The sequence below is a fragment of the Phoca vitulina genome, unplaced genomic scaffold (assembly GCF_004348235.1).
Source record: "Phoca vitulina isolate PV1807 unplaced genomic scaffold, GSC_HSeal_1.0 scaffold120, whole genome shotgun sequence".
Lineage (NCBI taxonomy): Eukaryota > Metazoa > Chordata > Mammalia > Carnivora > Phocidae > Phoca > Phoca vitulina.
Window position 1 is genome coordinate 112499 of NW_022589823.1, and position 19165 is coordinate 131663.

Here is a 19165-nt window from a genome sequence, read left to right on the forward strand (position 1 = left end):
GGAAAGAAAAATGGGTGTGCTCGGGCCAGCAGCCCGCCTTTCCCAGCCCTCCTGTTGGCTTGAAGTGCTTGTTCTTCCTTCTGGCTCAGCCTGGGATCTGTACCACTGTCATGGACAGAAGTGCACCTTCCTCATAGCACTGCTGTTCTTGTTGCCTTGAACCAGGCTTCGGGCTTTGTACCCTGAAGCTTTTCCCATGTTCTTGTCCAGTAGATGATGTATCTTGAGGCGAAGACACTGGGCTAATATCCCACACAGGGTTCCGTAGATGACGTGGTTGGTGAATTCACTCAACTTCTATTTGAAGCACATGGTGGGTGTTCAGTAAGGATGTGGAGATTCTGGTTAACGTTAAGCTTAATCAGCAGTGTGGTGTAGAGGGTGGCTGGAAGTCAGTGGCGGTTTCGAACACTTGCAGAGCAGCATATTGTCCCGAATGAAGGGGGCCAGTGCCCCTGGAAGAGTGCGGCCCTCAGACCCGCCACAGCTATTAGTGCGGGGTCTCCAAGCGAGCGGTGAGGAGGGGGAGAGGCCCACATACCAGTCTTGTGAAAGGTTGTCGTCAGTCCAGAGGCTCAAGCCCTGCAGAGTGTGGGTGGGGAGTGGGACGGGGACTACGTGCAGCAGGACTGGGACTGTGGTAGGAACAAAGGGATCCAAGAGTGGGCTCAGGGTAGAAGACGCTGGAAAGATTTCAGAGGTCAGTCAGGAAAGGCGTGAGGCGGCGTGCTGCTGGCTGAGGTTGAGGGGCTTTGTGGATGACCCAGTGTCAGAAGTGATATAGGGGTAGCCAAGCATGGGGTGAACCTAGGTCCCCATTCAATCTTGGGTCATGTGGTTATATGAAGTATTTTAGATGACAGTTCAGTTAAATTCACTATATTCATTTCCTCTGATAAAATATATTTGGATTTGGTTTCATATTTGAGGAAAAAATAGGACAGTTGTTTAATGCGAGAGAGAGAGGTCATTATGTTTAATATATCAAATGGGCATAATTACCAAATAGCAGAGACTGGGCTTATTTGCCCTGGAATTTCCTTCCCTCCCATTCACTTAGCTTCCTGACAGGCTTGAACTCTTTAGGCTAAGGAGGAGGTTTTCCTCTTAACATTACCGTTAGTTTCCAAATATTAGCTAAATCAAGGCAGGTGCAAACCCCAGATATTGGAGCAATCAGGCCTTCCCCCTAGGCAAAAATGACCTGATTTTTATGTTTTCTCTGGAAGTCTTAACTTTCATGGAGGAGATATTTTCCCTCACATCCCTTTAGGATACACGGTCTTCCCAGTGAGTTTCTGCTTCTGACCCAGGAGAGAAAAGCAGTGGCAGTCACTCACCACAAAGACGCCTCGTGGACCTGCTGCAGTCACTTACAGAGGTGTGCCTCACGGAGTATGCAGGTGCTTCCCCTCCCTCCAGACTTCTTGTGCAGGACCAGGTGTGTGAGGGTCAGAGCACGGGCTGGAGTGCTGGTCGAGAGGGTTTAGTTACGTGCAGGAGCACAGAGTGTTTACTGTGCAGAGACTATTATGGGCTATAATAGATGTAAAGGATTTCAGATCACATCAAGGCTGCTCTCTGACCATGATGGAATTAAATTAGAAATCACTAAGAGAAAGTTATCTGGAAAATCCTCAAATACCTGCAAACTGAATGATGCACTTTTAAATAACCCATGGTTCAAGAAGAAAGTGAAACAGAAATAGAACTATTTTGAAACAAATGAAAATGAAAGCACAAAATATCAAAATAGTTGGGATGCAGCTAAAGAATCACCTTAAGGAAAACTCGCAGCATTGAACGTTTTATTAGCAAGGAGAAATGTCTCAAATCAGTGACTTCAGTTTCTGCCTTAAGGAACCAGAAAAGGAAGATCAAGTTAAAGTAAACAGAATAAGGGAAATAGTGGCAATCAGTGACATATAGACTAGAAATAGCAATGGAGAAAATGGGTGAAAGCAAAAGGTGGTTCTTTAATAAAATCAATAAAATTGATAAACCTTTTAGCCAGATACAGGAAAAAAAATGGATCTACTATGATCAGCCCGATGCCAACACGTTCAATAGCTTAGATGAAATGTATACACTTTTTGGAAGAAAGAATCAAAGCTAATTCAAGTAGAGATCGATGGTCCCAATAGGCCTATATGTATGTTTAGAAATTGAATTTGTATTGAGAACCTTCTTTTCTTGTCCAGGAAAAACTTCCAGGCCCAAAAGGCTTTACTACTGAATTTTACCAATTATTTAAAGAAGAAATACTGCCACTTCTATATAAACTCTTCCAGAAAATTAAAAAGAAGGGAACACTTCCTAACTCAGCGTATAAGCCCAACATGACCCTAATTAAAAAAAAAACAAACCAGGCAACAACATTAGAAAGAAAGAAAACAGTAGACAAATATTCCTCATGAACATAAATGAAAACTTAGCAAAGTTTTAGCAAATTGAATACAAAGTATAGAAAAAATAATTGGGATTTATCCCAGGAATGCAAAGTATCTTGTACATTCTAAAACTAATCATATGAGTTTACCATATGAGCAGACTGACAACAAAACACAGTGTCATCTCCATGTGGGCAGTAAAAGCAGTTGACAAAGTCTAACACCCATTCCAGATAAAACCGTTCAGGACACTAGGACTAGAAGGAAGCTCCTCAGATAAGAAACCCACAGCTAACAAACATCACAGTAATGGTAAAGAACTGAACATATTCCCCCTACAACCAGGAAGAAGCCAAGGAAACATGCTCTCACCTCTTCTATTAAATATTTTCCAGAGGTTTTGTCAGGTTCAATAAGAATTAAAGGCACTGAAATTGCAAAGGAAGAAGTAAAACCATCTTTATTCTCAGTCTACATGTTTGTCTGTGTAGTGTCCTATGGAATCCAAAAAAGGAAGCTAGAATAGGTGAGTTTAGCAAGGTCACAGGATACAAGCTACAAAAACCTATTGTATTTCTCTGTACTAGCCACAAATAAGTAGAAATTGAAAAAAATATTATTTTCAGTAGCAAAATATTGCTGAGAGGAATTATTGAAGACATAAATGAATGGAGAATAAACCATGCTCATGGTTCAGAGACTCAATATGGTTAAGATGTTAATTCTCCTCAGATTTATCCATGGGTTCAATGGACTCTCAGAATTCCAGCAGGGGTTTTGGTAGAAATTTGACAACTAGCACTATTTGACTTCATGACTTATTGCAAGCCATAGTAATCAAAACAGTGTGGTGTTGGTGTTAAGACAGGAAAGTAGATGAATGGATCAGAATAGACAGTCCAGGGGCGCCTCGGTGGCTCATTCGTTAAGCGTCTGCCTTCGGCCCAGGTCATGATCCCAGGGTCCTGGGATTTGAGCCCTGCATCAGGCTCCCTGCTCAGCGGGAAGCCTGCTTCTCCCTCTCCCAATCCCCCTGCTTGTATTCCTTCTCTCCCCATGTCTCTCTCTGTCAAATAAATAAATAAAATCTTAAAAAAAAAAAGAAGAAAGAATAGACAGTCCAGAAATAGACTTATATCTATGTGGTCAATTAATTTTCCACAAAAGTGCCAAGGCAATTTAGTGGAAAAGGGGATAGTTTTGTCAAAAATGGTGCTGGAATAATTGTACATTCAGATGCAAGAAAGAAAAAAAAGACCACCTTTGATCCATATCTCCCATCATATATAAAATCAAAGTAAATCAGAAATCTAAATCTAAAACTCAAAATTACCGAACATCAAGAAGAAAGCATGAAATATTCTTTGGTGACCTTGCATTAGGCAAAGTTTTCTTAATTATGACAGAAGAAGCATTACCCCTAAGATGAAGAAATTTATAAATTGTACTTCATTAAATTAAATTTAAAATTTTCAAGATTTTCTGCTCTCCAGAAGACATTGTTAAGAGAATAGAAAGAAAATCCGTAGACTGAGAGAAAACATTTGCAAATATAAAGTATTCAGAATGTATGAGGAACTCCTAAAATGCACCACTCAAGAGACAATGTAATTAAAAATGACCAGAAGATTTGAATATCCACTTTACCAAAGAAAATATGTGGGTGGCATGATGGGTCATACCAAGAGGGATCTCATTGTGGATTTAATTTGTATTTCCATAAATGAATGTTGATGTAATTTATTAGCAATTTCTTGATCATAATGTTTTCCACCATATTCCACAGAACTACAGTCATTGTCCACAGTATCTGGACGAATGCCCGACAGTTAGCATGTGTACGTCTTGTGAGAGAGGCCGCAGAGGTGGCATCTCCTGTCACACTTTGTTCCGCTGTGAGGCTATTGCCATGTGTCCTGAAAGATGCTCAGGCCGAGCCGTCATTTTGTCCTAATGGTGTTTTGCTGTGCTGTTACTGTTTGTAAATGCACTCAGAGTGCACACAGCCCTGAGCCTCTCAAAGGCTTATAAATTGGTGAAGAAATAGTGCAGAAATAAGAACGTGTCCTCCAAAGAATGACCTCCGTGCACCGATCTCCTGCAGCCGGCACCCCTGGAGGTCCGTCCTCCTCTGGGCGCACCATCGGCCCCTCATCATATTTTGTGCAAATGCCAGCAGTGCTTACGCACTTCGGGTTGTTACTTTGATGTTTGTTTTCTCTGTTTATTTGATGTATTTTCCTACCTGTGAAAATTGTTTGGTTATCTTTAGTTGGGATTGAATACATGAGAATTTTCCATCACACTTAGCAGAGACGTCTTTTCCCGTATGGCAGAAGGGCTTCGGAACAGAATAATAGCCTGCGTGTTTCAGCACCCACGGCTCCTTGTCCTTGCCAGCTCTTGGTGAGGTGTTGCCAGACTCTCGTATTTCAGACAGTCTGGTGAGTGCAGATTTACATGTGTTTTCTGTTTTAGTTTGCATATCTTTGATTACTAATGAGACCGAGTACCTTTTCATGTGCTTATTGGTTGTTTGGATCTCTTCTCTGTGAAGCGCTTTTCTCAATTTTTACCCATTTTCCTATTTATGTCTACATCATTTATAAAGGAGATATAAGGGCTGGCCTCAGATGTTTCCACAGCAACTTTCATGCTAGATAAAAGTGTAGCAAAGTATACAAAATCTTTAGGAAAGAAAGAAATTTCTCAGTAACACATTTTCAAACACGTGAGGATTTAAGGAAAATGATTCTTACAGTTCCTTGCTGAAAGACCCTCGTGGTGACAGAGCCAGACTCCAGATAGTACAACTGGATCAGAGGGTAAAAAGGCAGAGAAAGACTGGTAGCAACCCCCAGATGCAGGGGGTGCCAGGAAGTGAGGAGAACAGCACTTGAGTATTGCAGACCTTGACAAGGTAGCGCAATGGAGGGGACGACGGGGGCACCGTCCATGTGCATTGTGCCCTCTAAGACCAGGTGATCAATCCATAGGGATTTAAGAACATTGTTCAGGGACTATCAGTAAAAACCCAAAAATAGCTAGGTAACAGTTCTCTCGGGGTGGTGGAGGAAGGCATAAATACGGCAGTTCCATGGCATCTTTGGTGAGTCACCAGTTCTGCTTGATGGACAAAGGGCGTGAGGGAGTCTTTTGCGCACACAGAGTTCAGTAAACATAAAAAAGAGCTCAGCCTCACTGAAAATGTTCCCAATTATAGTCTTAAACAGTTAAACTGATGAGGGAATATTTTTACCTCTCAATTTGTCGAAGATCAAATGTTTGAGAGTGAATCACATACATACTGGCTAGAGACAGAACACTCACAAATTTCATGGAGTATAGTTTGCAGAGCCCTCTATGGACAAGATTTTGGTTAAGTTCTCTGAAATTAAAAGTGTACAGTATTTCACTTCTCATGCTGAGGTACCTCTGAACATGCTAATTCAAAAAATTCCAAGATGTATTGATGTAAAGAATAATATGCCAGGTGTGGAACAAAGCATGTGCATTTTCCTCCCACATGCACAGAGAATTTCTGGATGGGCCCACCAAGGAATATTAACAGTGACTGTGAGCTCAGAAATAGTAGGAGTCTTATTTTTCATTGTTTGTTTACATTTTTACTCTTTATATTTAAATATCTGTAGCTTTGAAGAGTTATGAAAACCACCCAAGACCAAGAAGAGTGTTAATAGTTATTGTTAATAAAAGAATCTACATGTATTGGCAGGCCTATTCCAAACTCATGGAATTTGCATACGACTTAGAAGTTTAAGAGCCTGAGCCATGAGCTGAAGTGACTCACCCCCCACTTTGGAGAGCACAGCAGAGTAGGGAGTGTTCTGGCAACATCGCTGCTCCTCCGTGGAAGGGACACAGAATCACAGTCATTAAAATGCTGTAAATAACGCCTCCTAAATTTACCCATACCTCTGAAGGAATTATACCTCCTGCTTCCTCCACGAGAGTGCACAGGACCCAGAGGGGCCAGCAGCCCCCCCCCCCCCACCAGTGGATTCCGGGAGAGCGGCTCTGGATTTTACCAGTAAGAATCATTAGGCGCAGGACCCTGGCAACGCTTTCCCTCTATGAGACTAATTCATCCTCTATAAAAATGGTGATAGCAGTACTTGCTTCCTAGTCTGAGAAATAGTAGGTGTAGCAGAGCAAACGCAGAAATGCTTGGAAATAATAAAGTGCTTGAGGAAGTGTTGGTTTCTTGTCCTTTTAAAGACTTTGCGTGTTTTTGTAATCCAGTAATCTAGTTTTGTACACCAGGTTTTGCATGTTATTTCTGGAACATAATTCATTAGATATGATTAGGAAAATGACTGGATCTTGAAGTTTCATCTGACTTTTCTGGAAGTGGTTCCCTGCCGCCTGGATCCCATTGAGGTACCTGAGACCCAGGCTGCTCCCACGTGGGTTGGGGCTGGCGGGCACTGGCATTACGGCCCATGGAGCTGGAGCCCCGGGAAGACCTGCTAGGCAGGTCGTGGCCGTGCACGAGCAGACCTTCTTCTCAGTCGCTCTGCTCCGTTACAGTGGACACTGACGCTTGGCTGGGGCGCACAGCGCACAGGGCACGTAGTGTCACCAGATTTTAATTGTGGGTGTGTGTACACCATTCTGACAGTATACTGTGAGTCAGAAGCCACGCTAAGCATCGAAGCTTTGAGATGTAGCTCAGGATACACTCACTGCAAGTTAAGGGTGAAGGTCTTTGAGTCGACCAGAGCAGAGGTAGGGAGGGGTGGGGGCTCCCTTGGAGGAGGGTGGGGGCACAGGCAGGGGCATGTGATGTCTCCTCAGGGAGCAGCTGTGTGACCTGCTGAATTACTGATGGACACAAACCAAATTCCAAGTGTCCAAGGTGTCTGCCAACCCCACATGTGAGAATGATAAGGATTTGGGGTCAAGCAGGATTTGGGGGCATGCCGTAATGTTGGCCTTCCTGAGTTGTCTGGTAACGTGACGCTTTTCCCTTGCTTTTTGGTAGATGATGGACAGTGTCCTCACCCTCGGGGAAGCAGGTGGGCTGGCAGGACAGGCGTCCACAGGCCGGGAGAAGGAGACACTCCCAGGTACTCTCTCGTCTACCCCTGCTGGTCACCTGCCTGCCCGGCCCCGTCCTGTTCCAGACGATGACTCACCTGTGACCCCTGCCTCTCCTGGCCTGCTTTGCCCACCTGTGCCCTGCCTGCGCCCGACCTCAGTGCCTGATGGTTGACCCCCCTCAGCCCAGATCTTGACCCTCCCTTCTCTCACTCGGACTCGGGGCCTCGTCCTCACTTCTGGTTGCTCCCTTTGCTTGACCATTTCTTTTGAGGTTCCTAACCTTGAATTGCACCTTGACTCCCATTAACCTCACTTGGCCACGGGCGGATGGAGAGGGCCTCCTGACGGGGATGAGCTCCACCTGCTGGTGTTACCGGCCTCCTAGATGCAGACGGGCTTCTCATTCTGTTCACTTCCCTGAACAGGGTGCTCTGTAGTGAGACAACTTACTCCTTCAGTAAAGCAGTCTGCAGTGTGTGGTGACTGTTACTCTTCATCTACAGAGAACGTGTACGCTTTCTCTGGCTACACTCAGTTCTCACAGGTCAGAAACAGTGATGGCAATGAGAGCTTCAGATCAGAATGGATTTTAGGAGTGATTCTAAATGAGGGGGGAAGAATTGAATTGCTGTCACAGATTCAACAGTCATTGAGCAGACAGGACGAATGCATGCTCTGTGCTAGGCCCTGGTCTGGACTGGGTCAGATCCATCAGCAGGCACTCCCCAGGGAAGGCCATCACAGTTAGAGGGCACATCTAAGAAATCAGAAGGTGATGAGCTTTGCCCATAAAGGAGAAGAGAGAGGTGTGAGCGAGTGCATTTGTGTGTGTGCTAGTGCATACACATGGGTGTGATTGAGAGTTATCATATATGTACACACATGCGCCAAACTGGACACCAGTGTGTACGTGCGTACACAGGTGTGCACAGTTGGGCAGTGTGCATGTGCGTACACAGGTGTGCACAGCTGGGGGGCGGTGTGCATGTGCGTACACAGGTGTGCACAGTTGGGCGGTGTGCATGTGCGTACACAGGTGTGCACAGCTGGGGGGCGGTGTGCATGTGCGTACACAGGTGTGCACAGTTGGGTGGTGTGCATGTGCGTACACAGGTGTGCACAGTTGGGCGGTGTGCATGTGCGTACACAGGTGTGCACATTTGGCGGTGTGCATGTGCGTACACAGGTGTGCACAGCTGGGCGGTGTGCGTGTGCGTACACAGGTGTGCACATTTGGCGGTGTGCATGTGCGTACACAGGTGTGCACAGCTGGGCGGTGTGCATGTGCGTACACAGGTGTGCACATTTGGGCGGTGTGCGTGTGCGTACACAGGTGTGCACATTTGGGCGGTGTGCATGTGCGTACACAGGTGTGCACAGCTGGGGGGCGGTGTGCATGTGCGTACACAGGTGTGCACAGCTGGGGGGCGGTGTGCATGTGCGTACACAGGTGTGCACAGCTGGGGGGCGGTGTGTATGCACGTACACAGGTGTGAAAGGTTGGGGGTTAGTGTGTGTGCACGTACACGTGTGTGATCGAGGGTTATTGTGTACATGCATGTGCCCAGCTGGAGGTTATTGTGTATGTGAGTACAGGTGTGCGCAGTTGGGGTTATTGGTGACTAGTAGGGGCCTCATCAGAGTTGGCCTCATTGAGAAAGTGACCCTCAGTCAAGGTGTGAGAGTGAGTGAAAGATGGAGAAGAGGCTTTCAGGCAGGAGCCAGTGTGGCCGTGGTGGGCAGGGGCAGATGTTAAGATGGATGGCCTGAGGCATCATGAGAGCCTTAGCTCTGAGTGGGAGAGGACAGACCTGAATGGAATTAGGGTCCTGCAGGGTCATTCTGGCTTCTGGGTGGAGGAGAGGCCACGGTGGGGTGGGAGGTGGGAAGCCAGGGGCGTGTTAGGAGGTGGCTGCTGCCTGAGCCCTGGGCAGGTGGTGCGCGGGAGGCAGTGAGGTATGTTTGGAAGGTAGAGCCAGGCGACCCTCTGATGTGGAGGGAAGTGACGGGTGATGGGGTCGGGCAGGGGCGACCACAAGGTGTGAGGCCAGCCTGGAAGGACAGTGAAGGCTGAAAAGGAGTTGTCCTGAGTGCTGGCCCTTGGGCAGGTTCAGGGGGCACCATTGACATTCAGGCCACTAGTGAGCACAGAGTGACCAGACTAGCCTCGAGCCGGGGGAGGGCGGCGGGAGGTGTGGACCTGGTAGAGTCCACACAGACAGCAATGCACAAGGGAGTGCCAGGAGGGAGCAGAGGATCAGGGACAGGGTTTGAGCATCCTGCCTGTGACTGGCTGGGATGGACTGCAGGGGTGTAAGCCAAGGGACTGAGAGGACAGCCCCTTGGGGAGCCAGGGCTGATGCCACCCCTGATTTCAATGGCCATCGGGTGGGAGGACTGGGACTCATGAAGGTCACTGGCGGCTTGCACATTGTTGATGGGCGGGGGGACAAATGCCGCAGTGGGTGCAGATTGTTGGGGGAAGAGGAGCAGCGAGGGTAGTTTTGAGAGCACCCGGGGAGATGGGTTAAGAGGAGCTGTGTTCGGCAGTGGGAGAAGCTGGGGCTTTCTGTGCAGGCAGGGCCTCCTGCAGAGCTATGGAGGGTGGGCCGGCAGGGTGGTGGGCCCTAGGGACAGAGGGCTGCCTCCGCGGAGGGACAGACTAGACTCGGGAGGTTGGGAGACAAAGGAATCAGTGAGAAACATCCACTGTCCCCATGAACTGCCAGTATGCACTTGTGTTTGACCTACAAGAAAAGATGGTGCATGTGGTTCAACTTAAGATCCATGCAGAAGTGTTGGGAGATTGGGGAACACGGCCAGACAAGGGAAGTGAGGTGTGAGGATGCTGTGTGTGTGCCCTGCGTGTGGTCTGAGGTGCGAGCCCAAGCAGTCTGTGTTGTCCTCCAGGGACTTGTGGCTGCTCTGGGGCAGGTGTGGTTGCCAGAGTTACACTTCACGGTGTTGTGGCTTTTGCCAGGCAAGGGCGAGGAAGCCAGTAGGACAGAGGGGCCACTGAATGCAAAGAGCAGGTGCTGGTGACTGCGTGGGTGTGACCCGGGAAAGGGAAGGACAGAGTCCGGAGGAGGAGCCGGGACAGCAGAAACAGCAGGTAGCTCTTTTCAAGTTGGTGGCAGTTGTAAATTAATCTCCACCAAAGTAGAACACAACGAAGAAATTTTTTAAAAATACAACTACTTTTTCAAGTTAGGGAACAGTACTTGTTTCCATGGTAACTGCCAACCATTTAACTACACAGCAAGTGTTGTGTGGTGACACGGGGTAATTACAGACAACAGGGAAATTGCAGGATAAGTTTTAAGTAAATACAAAGCAACTGCGTGGTTAGGCTCTGCTCCTGAAAGTGAGAATGCGCTTCATTTCCGGCCCCATCTGCTCATGAGCTATGCCTCAGACCCCCCCAGCCCTGGGCAGGGCCCGCCCTTCAGCCACAGCCTGGCCTTGCTCCAGGCACCGAGGGGTGAGTCCTGCTTATCCTCTCCTCCCTCTCCCCAGGCCCAGTGCACCTCGGAGGGCCACCCTCCCCGGGGCCAGGCTGGGAAGCAGATGGGGGCCACACACAGGGCTCTAGGTTAGGGCTGTTGAGAATAATTTTATCAACCAGATCTTTACAAAGGATGTTTCTAGACTTTGGGTAGTTGGTCAACTGGCTATGAAAAGAAAACCTAAATAGCGGTTTCTTTTTTAAAAAAGAAAAAAAAAAAGACAATGCCAATCAGCAGTCTTGTGCAGATTGGAGCAGGATGGTTACCTGAGAGTATTCAGCTGCTGTCACCTTGTACCAGAATCCCCCAAGAGGCAGAAATTTTAAGATTGCAGCAACACAGAAATTCATGACATGAAAGGAAACAGGGATAACTGCAGTCAAAGGATCAGGGATTTTGACTGATTATTAAGAGATAGGAACAGATAATGCTTATGGAATCAAACATCCCGAAGACAAGTGGAAAGGCCTAAAGCAGAGAATGAGGATGCAGACACTTGGCTCAGGATCCGTGGACACCAGGAGTTTCAGAGGAGCAGGGTCAGGCAGGCCCTCCGGCCCCTGCAGTGTGTGCAGCAAGGTCAGGGAGGTGAGCACCCGACTCCCACTGCAAGTGTGTGCTCTGGGCCAGGGCAGTCCAGTGGTGTGTCCCAGCCAGCCACCAACTCCAGAGAGGGGCAGGGAGCTACTCCAGAAAACAAGACGTTAGCACGTGCAGTACAAAGGTCCCACCCCTTCAGCACCAGAGGCAGACCAGACTAAACAGAACTAGCATCCACGGCAGGCAAATCAAGCCTCTTAAAAGCAGAACTTTGAGCATAGCCAAGAGCTGTCATGCATCTGAGAACCAACAGCAAAAGCACCAAACACGACAAAAGAAGATGCACAAGGGAAGAGTTAACGGCACGAAGAGAAGAATACTCCTAAAAGAAGACATTCCTCCTTCAAAAGAAACCACCAAAGATTTGAGAGAGTCAAAGTCAAAATAGAACAATCAGGATGGCTTGAATCACAGAACAGACAGAAGTGAAGAAAGAATGAAGTGATTGGACAAGTAAGCCAAGGATTATTCCAGAATGCAGACCTAAAGGACCCAGAGCTATTCCAGAACACAGATCCTTAGGTACTGAGAGCTATTCTGAAATGCAGATCTAGAGGACTGAGAGCTATTCTGGAACGAAGATCTGGAGGACCCTGAGCTATTGTGGAATGCATACTTCAAGGACTGAGAAGTGGAGTGTGAGAGAACAAGGTGAGACTGAAGAGAGTTTGAGAAGTTCCATTCTCGGTTTCATAGAAGTCTGAAAAGGAGAGACAGAGAAAGCTGAGGAAGGGTAATGGGAAAAGAACACTTCTCAGAGCCCAGAATGCATCAGATGGTAAGTGTTGAGCAGGAGAAGTGAGAAACCACACTGCCTGGTTGCATTTGGGCAAAATTCCAGGATACCGCCAAATAGAAGAACACCCCAAAGTTGTCAGCAGGAGGAGCCAAGGTCTGGTTTTCAATTGGCATTGCATTTCTCAATGATCAGTTTGTAGTTTAGAATTAATTAGATCAATATCTTCAATGTACTTGGGAACAATGATCCTAAACCTGGAATTTTAAAGATAGCCAGATAGATTCAAGTAGAAAGACAAAGGAAAGGTACTTTCAGATAGTCAAGGACTCAGAGGTTACCAGACTCGCCCCTAAGACTGACAAAGTGAAAAAAAGACAACCATCTATAATGATGATAATCCAGTGTGACTGTATGTAGCTAGTTCTAAATAATTTTTGATGCATATTGGTATGCAAATTAAGATAATAGTTGAGGGTAATCTCATGTGTATGTAGTTATATGGTGATAAGAAGGAGAAAAGTACAAGTTTCCTACACCCTAAGTCTTTTAGGGGAGTATGTGGGCCCTGCCTGAGCCCATGTGACATAAATGGACATTGAAGCAAGCTCACAATGTGCTGGCAGCCAGCAGTCAAGGCACAGATTGGACAACTGCAAATCTGGTAGAGGAAAAACTCTGGAACAAAGAAAACCTGATTAAGTCACCAAAAGGTAGAATAGAAGGGAAAAAAATAGAAATAGAAATCATAGAAAATATGTAAGGCAAGACATTATATAGGGATTTGTTCAAATATATGTTAAATTTCTCTATTAAAAGGCAAAACTCAGATTGTCTTAAAAATGACAGGAACAGAAAATGTATTAATGGGAAGGGTACTAAGCAAATGTTAATCACTGGAAAGCAGGCCTGGCAACGTGGTTTTCAAGAAAAAAATAAAACACATTAAATGGGACAAAGATACTTCATTTTGATAAGTTTCAAGCCTCTAAGAAGATACATTGGTGAACTTTTATGTATATAAATGCATAGCTGTAAAATTGATGAAGGAAAAACTTCTAAGAATAGGAAATGGGTGAATCCAGTACTGGGAAAGAAGACAAAAAATTTGTGAACTGCATTCTTTATAATCTCTGTTCTCATCACAGAATATTTCCTCTCTCCCCCCTTCCTTCCCTTCCTTGCTTTCTACACACCAGGACCATTCACAAATAGACTTAGCATGTATTTGATTTTAAAGAAAGTGTTATTTTTCAACAGCAGAAATCACGAAGTACAGTAAAAATGGGAAATACCCACGAGATGATAACCAAAAATAACCCAGACTTCATTATGTACTTGGAGAGTTTGGGATGCTTTTAAATAAGGCATAAACTGTTTACAAAGAACCGAAGATGAGATGACACCACATGTCAAAACATGAAGGGTGCTGCCAGCCATTCTCTGGAGAAGGTGTCAGAAAACCAAACCATTTAAAATAAATGAACCAGCCCCATGACTCTAAATGTTAGAGAAAGAATTATCAAATAACTAAGACCAAAGAGGAAAAATGAGTGAAGGTGAAGGTAGAGATGACTACAGTAGAGCAAGAAAACTTGCTCCTTGGTGCAATAAATTCTGGAAAAAAACCATGAAACAGTGAAACTGTTAGCACCTTTCAAGGGGGGAAAAAGGCAAAACTTTAAAACTGGGACAACCAGAAAGTAGATGTCACTGCATTTGTGGAAGCTCTTAAATCTCTCAGAGACTGCTATTTAAACTTGTGCAGGGGCACCTGGGTGGCTCAGTCGTTAAACGTCTGCCTTCGGCTTAGATCATGGTCCCGGGGTCCTGGGATTGAACCCACATCGGGCTCCCTGCTCTGCGGGAAGCCTGCTTCTCCCTCTCCCACTCCCCCTGCCTGGTGTTCCCTCTCTCGCTGTGTCTCTCTCAAATAAATAAAATCTTAAAAAAAAACTCTGTGCAAAGAAATTAGAAAATCTAGTTAAAATGAATAATCTTCTAGAAAAAACTGTGAACAAAATTGCCTCATTATGATGTGATAACCTGTCACTAAGGAAGTGACCAAAATGGTGCTCAGAGATCCTCACTCATGTGCCACTAGAGCAATCCTATACATCCTGACACATCCTAAAGGAAATACAATTTTTAAGGTCTATAAATTGTTTTATAGCACAGAAAAAAGTCAAAAGTTCCCCTTGTCACTTTATGAGATCAGCAGATTGTGCAGGTAATCTTAAAATTATCTATAGGTAGCTCTACCTTCTGAAGACAGATGTGCATACCATAAATAAAATGTCAGCAGATGAAATCCAGCAGTGAATTCCGTGTTCACTGAGTGCCACTTGCTTGAAGAGGAGCGCGCGCCCTCTGCTCTGCCGTGTGCACCTGCCTTCCACGGCACTTGGTTTTCCTTTTTGTTCTTACAAGTTTTCTTCTATTTTCCTCTGTTGTTTATTCAGTCTTGCATGTCGTCTAATTTCATCTTAGTTTTTTGAAATAATTTTTTATTCCTGATTCTTTCCTGAGTTCTATGACCTAATTTTTGAGTTTTTCTAATTCTGATTGATTTTTCATCTTCTCCCTCATCTTAATGTCTTTTAATCAGTTTAAAGATATCAGATTATTATTTTTTTGCTAGTGTGTCTCTGTGGTGTATGTTTATTATCAGCAGGGATGTGATTTTGTTTCTTATTTTCTTTTGTCTTTAAAAACACTTGGTGTGGGATTTGACTTCACGTGAAGTTCATTTTGCTGAACTTCTGAGAAGGGAGGCAGGGTTTATAATAGCATTTCTAATTTCACAGCTCTAGAATGCCCTCTTCTGTTATTTTTATGAAGTGTTAAAACACACAGGCTTAATAAATTAAGTGAGAGTGTGTCTGGTGGCCAGCCCTGGTGAGTGGGTGGTCAGGGAATTAGGTAATAGTGTTATATTGATGTTAAATGCTCAGGTTTTGGTCATCATACTGTGGTTATCTGGATGTCCTTGTTTTTAGGAAATACTAAAGTATTCACCGTCAAGGAGTATGGTTGCTAATCACTCTCAGATGGTATGGATTAATAAGGAGAATGACTGGATGAATGAGTGAATGAATGAATGAATGAATGGGGACATGAACAAGTGGACCAAAGTGGGAGCAATCAGAACAACGAAAGGATGTATAGAAGTTCTTGGGAATAATTTATGAGTCTTTTCTTGAAGTTTGGAATCGTCATGATAAAAAGTTGTCAAAGAAGTACGTAAATTCTTCAGTGGAGAATGTGATGGCCCTTCTCCTCCGGACAGATATCCTGCCACACTTTGGGAGCAGGTGAGGCTGGGATGCACCAGATAGGGGATCTGCAAGTGAGCTGAGGCCCAGGGCAGCGTCCCGATCACCATGCGAGCCGCCTGGAGCCGGATGTTGGAACCAGGCTTTCTCTGTTTTAGTTTCCCAATACTTCCTTCCAAGTGGAATTTTAATTAAAACAAATAAATGCCTCAGAACATAATAAAAAATGTAATGAGAAGAGGACAAGCAGCCTCTTGGAGTCATATCAGGGTTTCTGAGCCCAGGAGGCCCCAGGCTGGTGTCTGGTGGAAGGCCTGGCCACATGTGCAGCGCCTCACAGTGGCCGAGGTCACTCTTCTCTACTGTCAAGTGTAAACCAGCCTTGGTTCTAACGTGGTTCTCTGCAGACTTCTGGTTCATGCACCCAGAGGGAGTTGGTTGAAGCAGCTCTGACTGCTATGTGGCCAGGAGGCCAGAGGGCAAAGGGCACAGAGAGATGGGCACCGGCTTCTCATTTGGAGCACTCTGCTTCCACCCTGAGCAGAGCCAGTCCCTGGCAGGGGCCACCCCTCATGGCCACTAGGAGCAGGACACAGGAGCTAGCCAGTGGGCTCTGAACCCAATGGACCACATCCTGGCAGCGGCCTTGCACCGGGTCCCTGTGAAGTGGAGACGTTGTCCCCTTGTACAGATGGAGGCCATGGCAACGGAGGAAACGTGCAGCCTGCAAACCCTGAGGGAACTGTCACTGCAGCCGGCCAAGGATGAAGGGGGTGATGTGCACGTTCTGTGCTCATGAGACGCTCTGAGACAGGCCTCAGGCCTGGGCACACGGACACGGGTGCTTCTGGAGATGTGGGCTTGATGGTGACCTTGAGGTCCCCTTCGCGCCAGGCCCCTACCGCACCCACACAGCCAGCGTCTGCTCTCTGCTGCCTGCCATCCTCACTGGCGGCCCCGCGCCCGTGCTGTTGGGTGCACCCCTGCGCCCCCCCACCTGGGCTTGTCCCCAGGCCACTGCCCAGGAGGGAGTCCCTCCTTTCAGGCCACACTGTCCATCTGCCGCCTGCTCTCCCCATGGTCTGCCTCTCTGGGCCCTTGTGCCTGACGGCTGACTTTCCCTCCATCCCCACCCTCGTGTCCTTCTGGGAGATGGGACGGCTGAGTGCAGAAGTGCGTTCAGACTAGTGCGTTCTTGTTGCCGTGCCCACTCACCTGAGCCTGAGCCTGAACATTCTCCAAATCTGCCCACAGCATTGCCTTCCTTACCCCCTTGTCTCTTTGTCACACCCGCCCTGCAGGACTCTCAGCCTGGATCTAACTGCTGCTGGAGGCCTCTGGATAGATGCATCTGTGACGTCCAGTCTTGTGTGGACCCTCAGTGCTGCCCCAGGCCACTGGCCTGGCCTTATCTGGCTCCTCTTCTCCACACAGCACCGGCTGTGGGGGCCTCTCGCTGTGAAAGGGGCAAAGGTGACCGTGGGGAAAGGATCAGGCCAGTCAAGGTTACAAACAGACTCCACATTCCACAGAAGAGCACAGGCTCTTCTCCACTCGATCACCTGGGAGATGATCACATCTGGCATTTTGCTGGTCTAGTCACTTTGTTTACAATCTCACTTCGAAACCACACCTTTTATCCCATGACTGATTGCAGCAGACTGCCCTTGACCCACTCTGCTCATAGGCTTCTTGCTCATTTCCTGCTTTTGACTTAGCTTTCTTTGGAAGGATTCTGGACAGTCTGTGTGGCCATTCAGGGCCCATCACTGCCTTTGCTGATTGCTTACATAGCAGATGTTTGGCTTGTGCCGGCAACTCAAGATTAAATAATCCAGTGGGGAAACAGCAAAACAGTATGTGAACATGCAAGCTCACGCAATTATTCTGTCATCTACCAAAGTTTAAAATAATCTCACTATAAAAATTAACCATGTTTGTGACTCTCATGGTGCGCTTCCCTCCAGTGTCTCTCAGTGACATTTACTGAGCTGATCAGTTTCCTGTGGTGCTGGCCATCCCTCTGGGAGCTCTCTAGGATCTCCCCCTCCTTTTCCGTAAGGGCATCTTCATGATCCAGCGTGACCTCTCAGCTGGGTGGCTGGAGGAGGGTCCTTTCTTTGGGGTGCCTTCCAGCAGGGGCACAGATACTGCTTGGCTCTCGCTGCCCTCCTCCTCCTCATAGCTCCACAGTGGGGCTCTTCCTGTCCGGTCTGCGGGCTCTAGCAGGGTGTATCGCCTCATTGCTGGGGCTGGTGAGCTGGCATCATTCCCTGCTTGGCTGGTCCCTTGGGGTCAAGGCCAGGTTGTCTGTGGTCAGGATGATATTTCAAAAACCTAAAATAGCTCTGATGGCTTAACCTTCCTTCATTTGCCTTTTCCTGCCTTAGCATTCATGAAAGATCATTGCATTTACAAGTGTCTATATGGACCCTGGGCTATGATGGCCAAGGGACAAGGCCCTTGAAGTGAGGCCCCGAGGGTGGGGGTGGAGTCAGCAGGGTGTGGGGAAGGTATGGAGTGGTGTGGGTGGATTGAGGGGCAGGGGAGGGCTTGGCTAAAGGATTTGCACTTTCTCCTGAGCACTGGGAGGCCTGGGCATTGTAAGGGCAGATCTGATTTGTGCTTCTGGAATGTTCCTCTGGCTTCTGAGGGAGGGGAGGCCTGCAGGGAGGTGGGAGCAGGAAGGGTGTGAGGATCTGAGGACCCCAGGGCAGAGCTTCTGAAGAGTGGGTGGAGGTAAGAGAATCCAGCAAAGAAAGGTCTGAAGGGGCCAGAGTCAGCTGGCCACAGGGACCCCAGGTGTAGCCGCACGGGGAGAAGGACCTGGCCCCGTCATACATGAAGGACGGGCTAGATCTTGCTGTCTTCAGTTAATACTTCAGTATTTCTCTTGAATCCCTGAGTTCTTTGTACTCTTTTCCTCGTTTTCAATAAAGAGTAAAAACTTAAATCTGCATCAGACAGAATTATAATTTGAAAACAAAAATCTTTATTTTGTTTTGAAACTTTTGTTGTGATTATTTAGCTTCTGAAATGAGCTAATCATTAAAAATCCCTTGCAGAGCCACTTCAAAAAACAGACTGATTTTTATTTTTCGTGTTGTACTTTGGTGACTGTACCTTCAGCCTGAGGCTTGCCTGCCTTGCTACGTGTGAGCAGTTCCTCTGGGGCGGCCGAGGGTCTCCATGCTGGCAGTGTTCACCTTTCTTCTGGGTATGGTGACTGTGCTAGTAGGTTTATGTATTTTTTGCTTATGCTGCTGGACAGGCTTTTAAAATGACCTCATTTTTAATTTTGCCTATTTTAAAATTTTTATGTATTTTGTTTTTATTCTGTTTGTATTTATTTTGTTTATCTTTTGCCCCTCAGAGTAGTTTGGCCCAGGACAGCAGTTGTTTTTTTCTCGTTTCTTTACTTAGGGGAGAAGTGGGGTTCCTGAGGGGAAGTCTGAGGGGAGGCCTTGAGGGGGTAGTCATGAGGGGAGGCCCTGAGGGAAGGCCATGAGGAGACGCCTGAGGGAGGTTATAAGGGAGGTCATGAGGAGAGGTCATGAAGAGAGGCCTGAGGGGAAGTCATGAGAAGAGGCCTGA

The 19165-nt window shown here is 46.7% G+C and overlaps 1 protein-coding gene across 3 annotated transcripts in view; it reads left to right on the plus strand.

Annotated features, from left to right (window-relative positions):
* The window catches only part of PCBP3 (poly(rC) binding protein 3), a 264553-nt gene that overhangs the window by 110502 nt on the left and 134886 nt on the right, over positions 1–19165 (plus strand). Inside the window, exon 1 of one of the 3 annotated variants that reach the window (XM_032398766.1) lies at positions 7339–7480. The exons of the other annotated variants lie outside the window; for them this stretch is intronic. The gene's annotated coding sequence lies outside the window, so the exon portion shown is untranslated. Of the gene's footprint in view, positions 1–7338; positions 7481–19165 lie in introns of those variants that run through there. 3 annotated transcript variants of the gene reach the window in all.